Genomic DNA, 12,506 nt, shown 5'->3' with positions numbered 1-12,506 from the left:
ACAATGAGGTATCATCTCACACCGGTCAGAATGGCCATCATCAAAAAATCTAGAAACAATAAATGCTGGAGAGGGTGTGGAGAAAAGGGAACCCTCTTGCACTGTTGGTGGGAATGTAAATTGATACAGCCACTATGGAGAACAGTATGGAGGTTCCTTAAAAAATTATGGTCACTTTAAATAACAAAGCACAGTCCAGGACAGTATACCATTCATCAACTCAATCTTCATTCTGGATAGATAGTTCTTCCCCACCACCCATCTTGGGCATGACTTCAAGCTAGGAACGGTGGGGAGCTGGGTCAGGCTCCTAGCAGCTCACCAGATCGAATTTTAGCATCTCTTCCTAACCCTGCATTCGGTGGCATCACATGGGTAGCCTGAGATGGCCGTGCTGGAGAGTATTTACACCACGGAAATAGGCAGATACTCCAAGGCAGGGCTTTTTACCTTGGAGAGCTGGTGTGCTGCCTGAAGAATAGCGGTGTGCTGGTTCAGTATTTACCAGCAGGAAAGAGGGTGTGACCCACTTCTCACTTCTTTCTTTGGCCTTCCTCCCTTCCAGGTTCCAAGGCCCTCCAAGATTGGAGCGCAGGGAGGGCAAAGGGAAAGGGGGACCGAAACTTGCTACTGGATCGGTACTGTCCAAAGTCAGCTCCCTGGGGCTTTCCTGGTGGCGGCGCAGTGGTTGAGAATCCACCTGCCAATGCAGGGGACACTGGTTCAAGCCCTGGTCCGGGAAGATCCCACATGCCGCGGAGCAACTAAGCCCGTGCACTACAACTACTGAAGCCCGCGCACCTTAGAGGCTACACACCTGAACTACGGAGCCTACGTGCCACAACTACCGAATCCTGTGTGCTCTAGGCCGGTGTGCCGCGACTACTGAGCCTGCGTGGTGCAGCTACTGAAGCCTGCGCGCCTAGACCCCGTGCTCCGAGAGCCCGTGCTCCACAATAAGAGAAGCCACTTCAAGGAGAAGCCCGCGCACCACAACAAAAAGTAGCCCCCACTCGCCGCAACTAGAGAAAACCGGCGTGCAGCAACGAAGACTCAAAGCAGCCAAAAAAACAAAAAAAAAAAGTCAGCGTCCTGCTTTCTGGGCCTGAACGTGTTTTAGGGCTGACTCGTTTTCTCAGTGGCGCTCTGTGAGTTCCCCCAAGGTCTCCCTGCTTGGACCCCCTGGACAGCGTCTCCCAGGAGGCCAGCAGTGACCTCCCAGTGTAGGTCTTACACCAGTGACACCAAGATCACCAGTGCCTTTGTTTAACTGAAGATTCCCAGCCCCACCTGGAGCTTCTGAATGAGAACTTCTAGGAGCAGGGTCTGAATTTTAACAAGCACACCCACCACCACCAAATGATTCTGATGCCACTAGAGTCTGAGAAACACTGAACTACATGACTCTAAGTTCCCTTCAACCTCTAAAAGACCATGATCCCTGAAGCAAAATTTCCATCATTTCCCTTTCCTGCTCAAAAACCTGAAAAAAAAAAAAAAAAAGGCTCCTAATTGCCTGTTGAGTAAAATCTAAATTCCCTGGCCAAGCCCTCCCAGCTTTCCATAATCCAGCCCTCACATAACCTGTTAATATTATCCTCCCGTGCCCCCTCTTCAGAGACTACATTCCAGTCACTCTACTGTCTCTGTCCCACTTGCCCCTCATGCTTTCCTGCCCTGATTCATTTGTTCCACCTCTCTCTGTACCCTCCCCACTCTTCTTCCCACATCTCACCCCAACTCCAAGGCCAGCTCAGCCCCATAAAGCCCTATGGGTTCATTTCCTCTGAGTCCTAAAGCACAGGCCTTTAAAAAATAGTGATGTAGGCTTATGCCTTGCCACCCTTATTATTTAAGTTATTTAACACGAAAGTCCATGAATAAAAATCAGATTCCATAATCCCCCTGGGAACCCAGTCCTGCACTCACTCATTCTGCCAAATAGTCCTTCCTTTTATCTAACTTAAATACTTCCTGCTGTACTTCTGTGTGAAAGCTGCCCCTTTTTTAACCAGCAGCATGAACAAAATGTTCCTGGGAGGAGGGAAAAAACACAAATTTTTGAGGTTTAGCCAGACCAGTAAGTGAGCTGCATTTCTTTAGTTACACACACACACACACACACATACACACACACACAAAGCCTCCTTGTTGACACAAGGAACCGCTATTCCTGTTCCCATGCATCTAAGGCTGAGTCTCACTGGGCAGCTCTCCCATTTCATCCACCATTTGATACATTTGATCCTGGAAAAAAGCCCCAAATACATTTTACTTGCCTGGCATCTGCATTAGCCAAAGCGGTGGGTGCAATTCAGGTCTCCTGCTTGCCAGTCATTTAGGAGCACGAATGGTTTCCATTTCAGTGGGCCCAGGAGTCACCCTTTATAAGGGCATCGAAAATAAGTGCCAATTAAATTCCACTCTCCCAAGGAGAGCTCTGGCCAACACAGACCCAGCACACGGCATAAAGTTAACCTCAAAGCTCTTTTGGGTAACAGCATCTGCCCCTGCTGACCAGTTGGGGTGAGTTAATCTTCATGGCCTAACACTAGGTTCAATTTCTAAAATTGGATCTGAGCTCAGGAGGCCACTGGGATAACAGAGCTTCCTCGGGGCTTTTTTAGGTTATATAACTCTGCCCTTCACCTCTATCCCGAATCTAGCATCGCCTTCTCGTCCCATGACTCAGGACAAGTACCCTTGAACTCCCGACACTGGGTTAGGTGCTTGTTCTGTGGGCCCACCCCATCAGTCATCAGGCTGGATGAATTTCCCTGCTTCCCTCTCCATGGTTGATTGTAAGCTCCTGATGGCACAGTCTGGGTCTCATTCTGTTGTCTCCCCAGCTTCTGGCACAGTTCTTGGCAAGAAGAAACTCTTCCTCAGCCAGGTAAAAATATCTTCACAGCGTGGTATCTTACCTGACACACGAGCCACACTCAGTAAATGTTTAAGTGGTTGCTTACTTGATTCATTCATTCATTTAGTAATCAAGCAATCAGTCAATCCCAGGGGAATAGTCTTGGTTTCCAGCCAGCACCTAAGTGGCAAAGCAACTGACTAAGAGTCTCAGTGGGCCACAATTTCAGTCTCTGAGCAGCTACAACATAGAACATGGAACCACATCACTGTCTCCCAGTGTCCTCCCCCGCCTCACAGGCACACTGCTTTCTCCCCACACCTTCCCTTCATCTGCTCTGATGGCACAAGACAGGGAGAACTTTGTCAGACTGTATTCATACTCGCCCCTATCTGTCTGCTCAGCCCTGGGGCAGAGATGAGCTTTCCTCATTTTTCTGGAGGACCACACTCTGGAGTTGTGCAAGGCCAGGTACCCCATGGCCTGGCACCTAGAAAACTTGCCCAGTGTTGTAGTTTCCTGTTCCACATGGCAGTTGCCCAAATATTGAAATTATGGCCCTCTGAGACTTTCAGTTAGCTTGCTTTGCCACTTAAGTGCTAGGTGCAAATCAAGTTGGACCTTGTATGGAAAGTTAAAACTATTTGTGATTCATTTCTGGATTTCCTACCAGCAGTTCTGAGTTGAGTGAGCTTTCGAAACTCATTTTCTTCTATACCTGGGAGATAATCTATCTCAGTTTTCATCAATAGCTCCATGGCCAGGGATTATGTCAAGTTCAGTGCTCATCATGGCACCCAGTATATAAGACAGTGCTTGGTATAAAAAAATAATAATTATCGCATATAGGATTCACTTGTGTGCCATACAATTCTAAACACTTTAATATATTAACAATTCTCACAATGACCCAATGAGATAGGTACTAATATTATTACTGTTTTACTGATTAGAAAACTGAAACACAGGAAGGTTTAGTAACTTGCTAAAAGTCTTACAACATATAAATAGTAGAAGCAGGATTCAAATGCAAGCATTTTGTCCCAGAATCTGAACTCTTAATATCAAACTGCCTCTACTATTATACATATTGTATAAAATAGGGGACTGTCACTGATAATAATAATAATAATGATAATGCCATCAGCAACAATGACAACATGCATTCTGAGGCCAGATGGAATATTCAGCAGAGAGTGAAGATGTTTTGGGCTCTTCCTAAACCAATGAAAATAAACATTTTGTGATTTAAGACTTCATAGATGCTGACAGAGATGCACCCCTGGTCCCTTCTTCCTCATCATCTAGCCATTTTCAGAAATACCGCTTTCTTCATTGTTATCCAAAAGTAATGTTTTCCCTCTCTCACAGTCTAGGGTTAGAAATCTCATAACTTTTCCCCCTAACCTCTATTCAGAATTATTGTTCACTGTTGATTAACTGGTTCATGGAATCAACAAACAAGGCGCGAAGATTCATGAGGCTTAAGACATTCTGCCCTTCTGAAGCCACCGCCTACTTGACATCTGCACATGGATGACTACTGAGCATCTCAAACTTAACATGTTTAAAACTGAGCCCCTGAGAGTCCACCACTTCCGTTCCCCCAAACCAGCAACTTCTGCAGTCTTCCCATTTCCATTAATGGCCGAAACATTCTCCGGTTGCTCCCACCAAAAATCCTGGAATCACCCTTGATTCCATTTTCTCTCTCATTCTACACCCAATCCCTCAGGAAACCCACTGGCTCTATCATGAAACTACATAAAGAACTTGATCACTTCTCCCCATTGCTCTGGCCCTGGTCACTATCATCTCTCACCTGGATGACTGAAATGCTGACAAGCTCTCCCATCCCGCAGAGCTTATTCTCAACACTACAGCTAGAGAGATTCTTTAAAAACAAATCAGATCACGTCCCTTAACTCTTCAAAACCCTCAACACCTCCCGTCTCACACAGAATAGAAGCACAGGTCCCAACGATGATCTACAAGGCCCTACCCCATCCCACTAATTGTACCCCTACCCCCGTGCACTGGGCTCCAGCCACCCTACTCTCCTGTCATTCTTCAAATCCTCTAGATATGCTCCCTCCTCAGGGCCTCTGCACTGAGTGGGGAAGGAAGAGCTTTCCAGATGGAGGGAACATGTTCATGGCTTGCTCCCTCACCTCCTTCAGGTCCTGTAGAAATTATCATCTCAACGGGACCTTCCCTGTCCACCCAGCTGAAATTTCAGTAACCTGCCTTTTCCGGATTTACATTTTCTCCTCAGCACTTAGTGACACTTGATCTACTATGTACTTTACGTATTCGTCTTGCTCGTTATCTGTCTTTCCTACCAGAAAACATTTCTGCTGTTTTGTTCACGGCTGTCTCCCCTGCCTTGAACAAAACTTGGAATTTAGTGTGGGCATTCAGTAAATATCTGTCGGCCAAATGAACGGATGAAGACAGAGGACTGCATTGAAGGGCACCCTGAGTGATATGGACCACACAACCACTATAAGAATTAAGAGGAAAAGGATCACTTCTGATAAGGGCAATCACAGAAATGTCAAGGAGGAGGTAGGGTCTGAGCTGGGCTTTTAAAAATGAGGAGGAACCTTTGGTAAGTGTAGGTGGTGGGGAGAGCCCAGTTGTGAGGTAACAGGAGCAAAACTCCGGAAGCAGGTACATACAAGACATGTGGTAGGGGTACTGCACAGACCAGCGTGCCTGGAATGGGGGTTCCTAGAGGAAGGCGATGCTGAAGAGTTAGGCTGGGGCAACAGAGAAGCCTTCGCATGCAACCCAGGGAACTTGGATGTTGCGGATCAGGATTCCACATCGAATCTTAATTTCCCACTTCATTTGTCCAGGCCATAATCATAGCTGGCTCCACAACCACGGCATATAAAATACTTCTGTGATGATAGGGCATAAAGAAGGCAAAAAGATTTCTCATCAGCCTGAGAGTAATACTTACCACTCGCTGTTCACAGAACCTGTGTTGCCAGCTAACTTACTGTTGCCAAGAACAGAGGCAGCTTTGACTCAAACGTCTGAAGGCTGGGACCATAGCTTTTAGCAACGCACATGTTAGAGTTGTAAAAAAAAAAAAAAAAAACCAAACTGGGGAATTTATCTTACAGTCAGTATATTATGATTTCCCATTAGATGTAATGGCTAAGACTCAGCAAATTAGAAAGCAGCTGAACTAAGTATTGTCCCAAACCTTTAAGAAAACGTGATTTTTGGAGGGGGCATTCAGTAGAACATTAACTTCCAAGCAGCTGATAGACAGTTCCCAACAATTAGATACTGTTGAACACAATAATAATATCTTTCTTCCTGAGCCATTCTCAGGATAATAAAACTTTTATAAAGAGGACTAGGCTGTAATACTTACTGAGTGCAGGGTAAGTCAACTACTAATGACTGATCCAAGAAGAGCTGAATATCCCCTTAGCAATGTCCCCTTAAAATTAAAAAGCTATTCAGACTACATCAGGACAGCACTCTCTCCCACCCACTGCCTGTTCCAAGGAAGCCCCTGTTCTTTCCACTCTACCTAAAAGGAAACACTCAACACCATTTCCTAGTGACCCTCAAAAAGCAGATACCCATCGGCATTGCTGTGAATCTATCTTTTTCTGATATTTCTCTGGGCAAAATTCTGAGCAAAGGCCAAACAGTGCTTGTCAAAGTAGAAACAGAAATGCAAGGGGGAAGCTATACAGCAGTCAAATCAGAACCAGCAGCAGCAATACTCCTGTGGAATAAATGAAGACCAAGCAAATGAGAAAAACAAAAGCTCTTTGTTCAGAGCTTGCTATAGCAAAGAAGTCAGGCACTGTCACGAGCACTTGGGCAGAGACTCAAAGGCAGGCAGGGAAGTGGGAAAGTGTCATAGGGACAGGACAGCTGCAGGAGGGCTGCCCTGATTGAAGCTGTTGGCCTGGGGAAGCTGGAGTCAGGCTGGCTAGAGGCAGAGGATCCTATGTGATTGTGGAGGGGTGAATATTTGGCTTTCTCTGATTGGTTCTTTGTTGGACGTGGAGACGAAATAGGGCAGCTGTCATTTATTAATCAAGTCCTGGTCATTTGGGCTGATTGCTTCAGAAGCTATTTAGCCTCCTGGGTTGTCACTAGAGATAGCAGACTGACTCCCTACAAGCCTGGGTGGTTTAGTGTAGTCCACAGGTGGGTTTCCCGGGGAAGGCTGCTTCAGGCTACGGGTCAGAGTTCTGTGTTTATCTGTGGCCTGGCCACCATCCATTTGCACACTCAGTCTCTCATTCCCAAGAGGGTTAGCCGTCTCCCATAGTTGTGAAGCTCCTCTTCAGGCCGAGGCACATAATCCAGCTTCTCCTCACTCCTTCCTTCCTCTTGCTGGACTGAGCTCCCCACACGTGGCCCAGCAACAGGGGCTCTCCCCTTCGTCCTTTCTGAAACATCCCTCCTACCTCGCCTGTTTGATCAAGGCTCTCCTTTGCACTCCAAACCACTTTGCCATCACCCCCGGAGCAGTCTCTGATGAACAGCCTCCCCAGAATGCGCCAGGTTCCCTTCTCTCTGTGCAGTGTTCACATGTCATTTGTTTATTAACAGGCACGCATACTTATTGTATGGTATTAACATAATTAGCAGTGACCTTGTTCGTCTCCCAAGACTGTCCAGGGCCCAGAATAGTGCCACAGCAGAGAGGTGCTTAGTAAATGGTTCTGATGCTTGGTGACCCAAGCTATGCTTTAGGAAAGCAGAGAGCAATTCCAGTCAACTGGTCAGAAGAGTTTCAGGTAACCTGCTTAACCCCAGGTGGTGTCTTTCTCTCCCAGGCCCTCCTTCTTTTTAAATTTAGAAACATAGTAAAGGCATTTCAGAAACATGTGCATCCTCTATTTTTGGAAAAAAAAGCTTCCCCACTGTTTGAGTAGTAAAGTTATTACATATACATATTTACCCAGATACTGATTAAATTCTCACTTAGGATAACTATTAAACTAAAAGTCACATGCAATAATTAGAAAGAAATAGGCCTTCCACATTCACAATCCAAACAAAATACACTGGTTAAGTATAATAAAAGCTGATGTAAAACAAAATTTAAAAAGCTTATGTAACAGCATCTCATACAATAGTGCTGTTTACCTAGATCCAGATCAATTCCTGCAACACCTTAGAACTTACAGTTATCCACCATGAAAGCCTGGTATGGGGTGATGTTTTGTCCAATTCCTGGTACCAGACTATTAATAAATTTCATTCAATTAAAATAAATGGATTCTTTATGCAGAGTGAAGTAAGTCAGAAAGAGAAAAACAAATACCGTATGCTAACACATATATATGGAATCTAAAAAAAAAACCGGCTCTGATGAACCTAGTGGCAGGACAGGAATAAAGACACAGACGAAGAGAATGGACTTGAGGACATGGGGAGGGGGAAGGGTAAGCTGGGACGAAGTGAGAGAGTGGCATGGACATATATACACTATCAAATGTAAAATAGCTAGCTAGTGGGAAGCAGCCGCATAGCACAGGGAGATCAGCTCGGTGCTTTGTGTCCACCTAGAGCGGTGGGATAGGGAGGGTGGGAGCTCAAGAGGGAGGGGATATGGGGATATATGTATACATATAGCTGATTCACTTTGTTATAAAGCAGAAACTAACACACCATTGTAAAGCAATTACACTCCAATAAAGATGTAAAATAAATAAATAAATAAATGGATTCTGGAAAAAACTCTATCATAAAACTTTAAAATACTTACATGGTCAAAGTCAGTCACTGCTATTTTAAAACAGCCACAATTCATGAACTAGTGCTCTCTATTGAGATACTTGTCCAATTTACCTGGGTTCAAATTCTGGCTTCTAAAAGAACAGTCAGGAGAGCCATTATTTGTAAACACCAAATCTTAAAAGTACAAAACTACTCTGTTAATTTTGTAAGTTCTGAGCCTTTGCTCATTGTTCTCTTTATCTTCTCTGAAATCCTCCCTTGGATACAGAAACCCATCACTTCCCTGGAACTCAGATAAGGACCAGAAAGGATACAAATAATAAATAGCACTTCTCATTTGTGGCATGCTTCACAGTTGTTGGTTTTTTAAATATTTATTTATTTATTTATTTTGGTTGCACCTGGTCTTAGTTGTGGCACATGGGATCTTTAGTTGCGGCATGCAGACTCTTGGTTGCAGCATGCGTGTGGGATCTAGTTCCCCGACCAGGGATCGAACCTGGGCCCCCTGCACTGGGAGCATGGAGTCTTACCCACTGGACTACCACGGAAGTCCCCGCTTCCCATTTTATAAATCAGCTCATATAAAATGAAGTCATGTGGACCACAAGTTATGGGTGAGATATAATCAAACCTCTGTGGTGTTCCATCTCTTAAAAGATATCAGTCATTATCAGGGTGTGGGTCAGACATGGTAATTTGCACAAGCTCTATGACAAGCCCATAAAATCATATGTAATCTAGTAAAGTTGCCAATGAGCCTGTCTCCCTGGATCATATGAATATGTTTCTTCCTGCCTCCACCTAATGTAGCCCACAAAATAGGCCAGGTAATTGCCCATGCTACCAAGTAATAATACAGGATTTCCAAGTCAGCTGTCCTTGGCTACTCCCTTCCCTGACCTAAAGAAAGATATTAAGTTCAAGATAATGCTGGAGACTCCTCAGGCAATTGCCCAATTGCCCCCAGGAAATGAATTCCCTCCTCCTGCCTCCTAACCTCTAGTCAAACAGGCTTTTAAAAATCCTGTGCTGGTTATTTCTCTCCTGTGCTCTATGATGCTGCGGCATCCCTCTGGAGCTGTGCCCCCTTCACCAGCTGGCTCCCTGTTTGGCTCTGTCAATAGGGGGCACTAGAGGGAGACTATGAAGCTGTTTGCTTCCAGTTCCCGAGCCTGACCATGCCCACACCATAATTCATCCTAGCAGCAGCTGTTGGTTCCAGGGGCAGCCGTTCCTTCCAACACTTCCAGAATCAGCATGAGTAGCACCTCCGTTCCCCGCTCAGAGACACTAGCATGGACACCAGCATCCCCTCACCAGAGGTGTGAGCACCAGCTCCACAGTCTCCCCTTTCAGCTTTTGTGGAACCAGGACCAACAAAGTAGGATGTCCTCCAGCCCAGAGGTCTGAGTCAGGGCCCTGCTCCAAGGTTCTAAGTTTCAGAAAATCCCAGCCTCTTACTTGTGTTATCCCAAGCCTCGGGGTGATCACTGTTTCCTATCATTCTTACCTCCTCTGTGATACCTATCATTCTTACCTCCTCTGTGATACCGTCTTTGCCTTTTTTCTTCCCTAATACCTGGTTTTCTTCCCTAATATAAACAATCCTTTATATTAAGTTCCCTATTAAAATACCTGCTGTAGTTTCTGTCTCCTGATTGGACTCTGACTGATACAAGTCCAATAAAGGAACTCATTCAGCCTGATTTCATATCAACACTTCTTTAAGAGCAGAGGTGTTGGACTTCCCTGGTGGCTCAGTGGTTAAGAATCCCCCTGCCAATGCAGGGAACACGGGTTCGAGCCCTGGCCTGGGAAGATCCCACATGCCGGGGAGCAACTAAGCCCGTGAGCCATCAACCACTGAGCCAACGAACCACAACTAGTGAAGCCCATGTGCCTAGATCCCATGCCCCGCAACAAGAGAGGGCACCACAATGAGAAGCCCGTGCACCTCAACGAAGAGTAGCCCCCGCTCGCCGCAGCTAGAGAAAGCCCGCACGCAGCAAGGAAGACCCAACGCAGCCAAAAATAAATAAATAAATTTATAAAAAAAGGAAAAAAAAAAAGAACACAGGTGCTGGTTGCTATTTTCCAAGAGGTCTTTATTTATCTCTATTAATTCATGCTCCAAGGGCAGGGACTGGTCCTCAGTTTGAAAGATTCAGAATTGACTATGTCAGCAAATAAAAGCAAATCAGTCTCTGAATCTTTTATAATGTGCAGTGAGCATGTCGGCCCTATGTTCTAGAGAGACAACATCTATTTTCAAGGCTGATTGCTATAGAAAGATTCTTGAAAAGACAGTCCAGAAAAAAGGAAACACAAGAGACCCTAGGAGAACTGTCTCCCAACATTTATCTGAAGCTTGCATATAAACATAGAGCAAGGACAGTTAGTTGGATAATTGAATTGCTTACATTTCCACACCAGAGATCTACCTACAGGACCTAGAATAGTTGAGTCTTTGGGCCAGGGTCCCCCTTTCTTATTTAGTGCCATTATGTCTCTCTAAATCTAGATTTCTCTGAATTACAGGATATTGATCCCTTTTCTCACTGACATAGAAGTAAGTTGGATATATAAATATTGTTAGCCAAGTCTTGTTCTGGCCAGTAACTAAACCATGCTGTCCCTGTAAAGTGAATGCACTGTCTGGATGTTACCCATTATGAGATTTAACTCTATAGAGAGGACAGTCATATTTGCAAGTAAAGTAGTCCCCGCTTATCCATGGGGGATGTGTTCCAAGATCCCCAGTGGACACCTGAAACCGTGGATAGTACAAAACCCCGTAAATACTATGTTTTTTCCTATACATGCATACCTATGATAAAGTTTAATTTATATATTAGGCACAGTAAGAGGATTAAGAACAATAACGAATAATAAAATATAACAATTGTAACAATATACTGTAATAAAACTTATGTGAATTCGGTCTTTCTCTCAAAGTATCTTATTGTACTGTACTTACCCTTCTTCTTGTGATGATGTGAGATTCTTGTCCTGGGCAGGACAAAGTGAGACAGCATGAGATTTCTTCGCGCTACTCAGAGCAGTGCACAATTTAAAATTTATGCATTATTTATTTCTGGAACTTTTCATTTAATATTTTTGGACTGTGGTTGACCACAGGTAACTGAAACTGCAGAAAGTGAAACAGTGGAAAAGAGGGGACTACTGTAGCTGGAAATTACCTTACTCTCCCTTGGTACCACCCATGCTCAACCTCAAAGACCACCTTAGAGATCTAGTTTGAGCATAAAATTGCTCTCTGCTGTTTTTCCTTAATATAGTGCTAAGGAAATCTATCTTCTATCTATAAATATCTTTACAGTACACATTTGTTCTTAGAATCTTAGGAGAAGGTAATGCCCTAGGTATTAGTAGACTAAGATTCTTGACCTCCTAGATCAATGTCAAATGTGAGATCATAGCTGATGCCTGACTTATCTAGGAAGCAGTCAATAAATAGTAGTTGTACTGTCAGGGCTCTGGCAAATAACCAAAACTGAGTACATTTGTGCAAAATAAAGAATTTATTATAAGAATAACAGGGTGTCTTCTAGAAATCCACAGGCAGGAAAGCAGCCAGTTTTGGAATGCCTACCCTGCCTTTGCCTTTCTGTATAACGTGACCCCATTCATTGCCATTCATTCAACTCCTATGTGCCAGGCACAGTACTTGCAGCTGAAACACAATAGGAAACACAAACTGATAATTTTTTTTTTATAGTTTAAGTCCCAGAGCTTACAGTCTAGTGAAGAGAGACAAATCAAATGATCACACAATATAAAACTGCAACTTTGGCAATGCTGAGGAAGGCAGGTACATGGTGTGAATGTGTAAAAAAGGAGGACCTCGGGCTTCCCTGGTGGCGCAGTGATTGAGAGTCCGCCTGTCGATGCA

The sequence above is a fragment of the Physeter macrocephalus genome, chromosome 13 (assembly GCF_002837175.3).
Source record: "Physeter macrocephalus isolate SW-GA chromosome 13, ASM283717v5, whole genome shotgun sequence".
Taxonomy (NCBI): Eukaryota; Metazoa; Chordata; class Mammalia; order Artiodactyla; family Physeteridae; genus Physeter; species Physeter macrocephalus.
The sequence above is the reverse complement of the archived record's forward strand: the minus strand, read 5'-3'. Positions refer to the sequence as shown.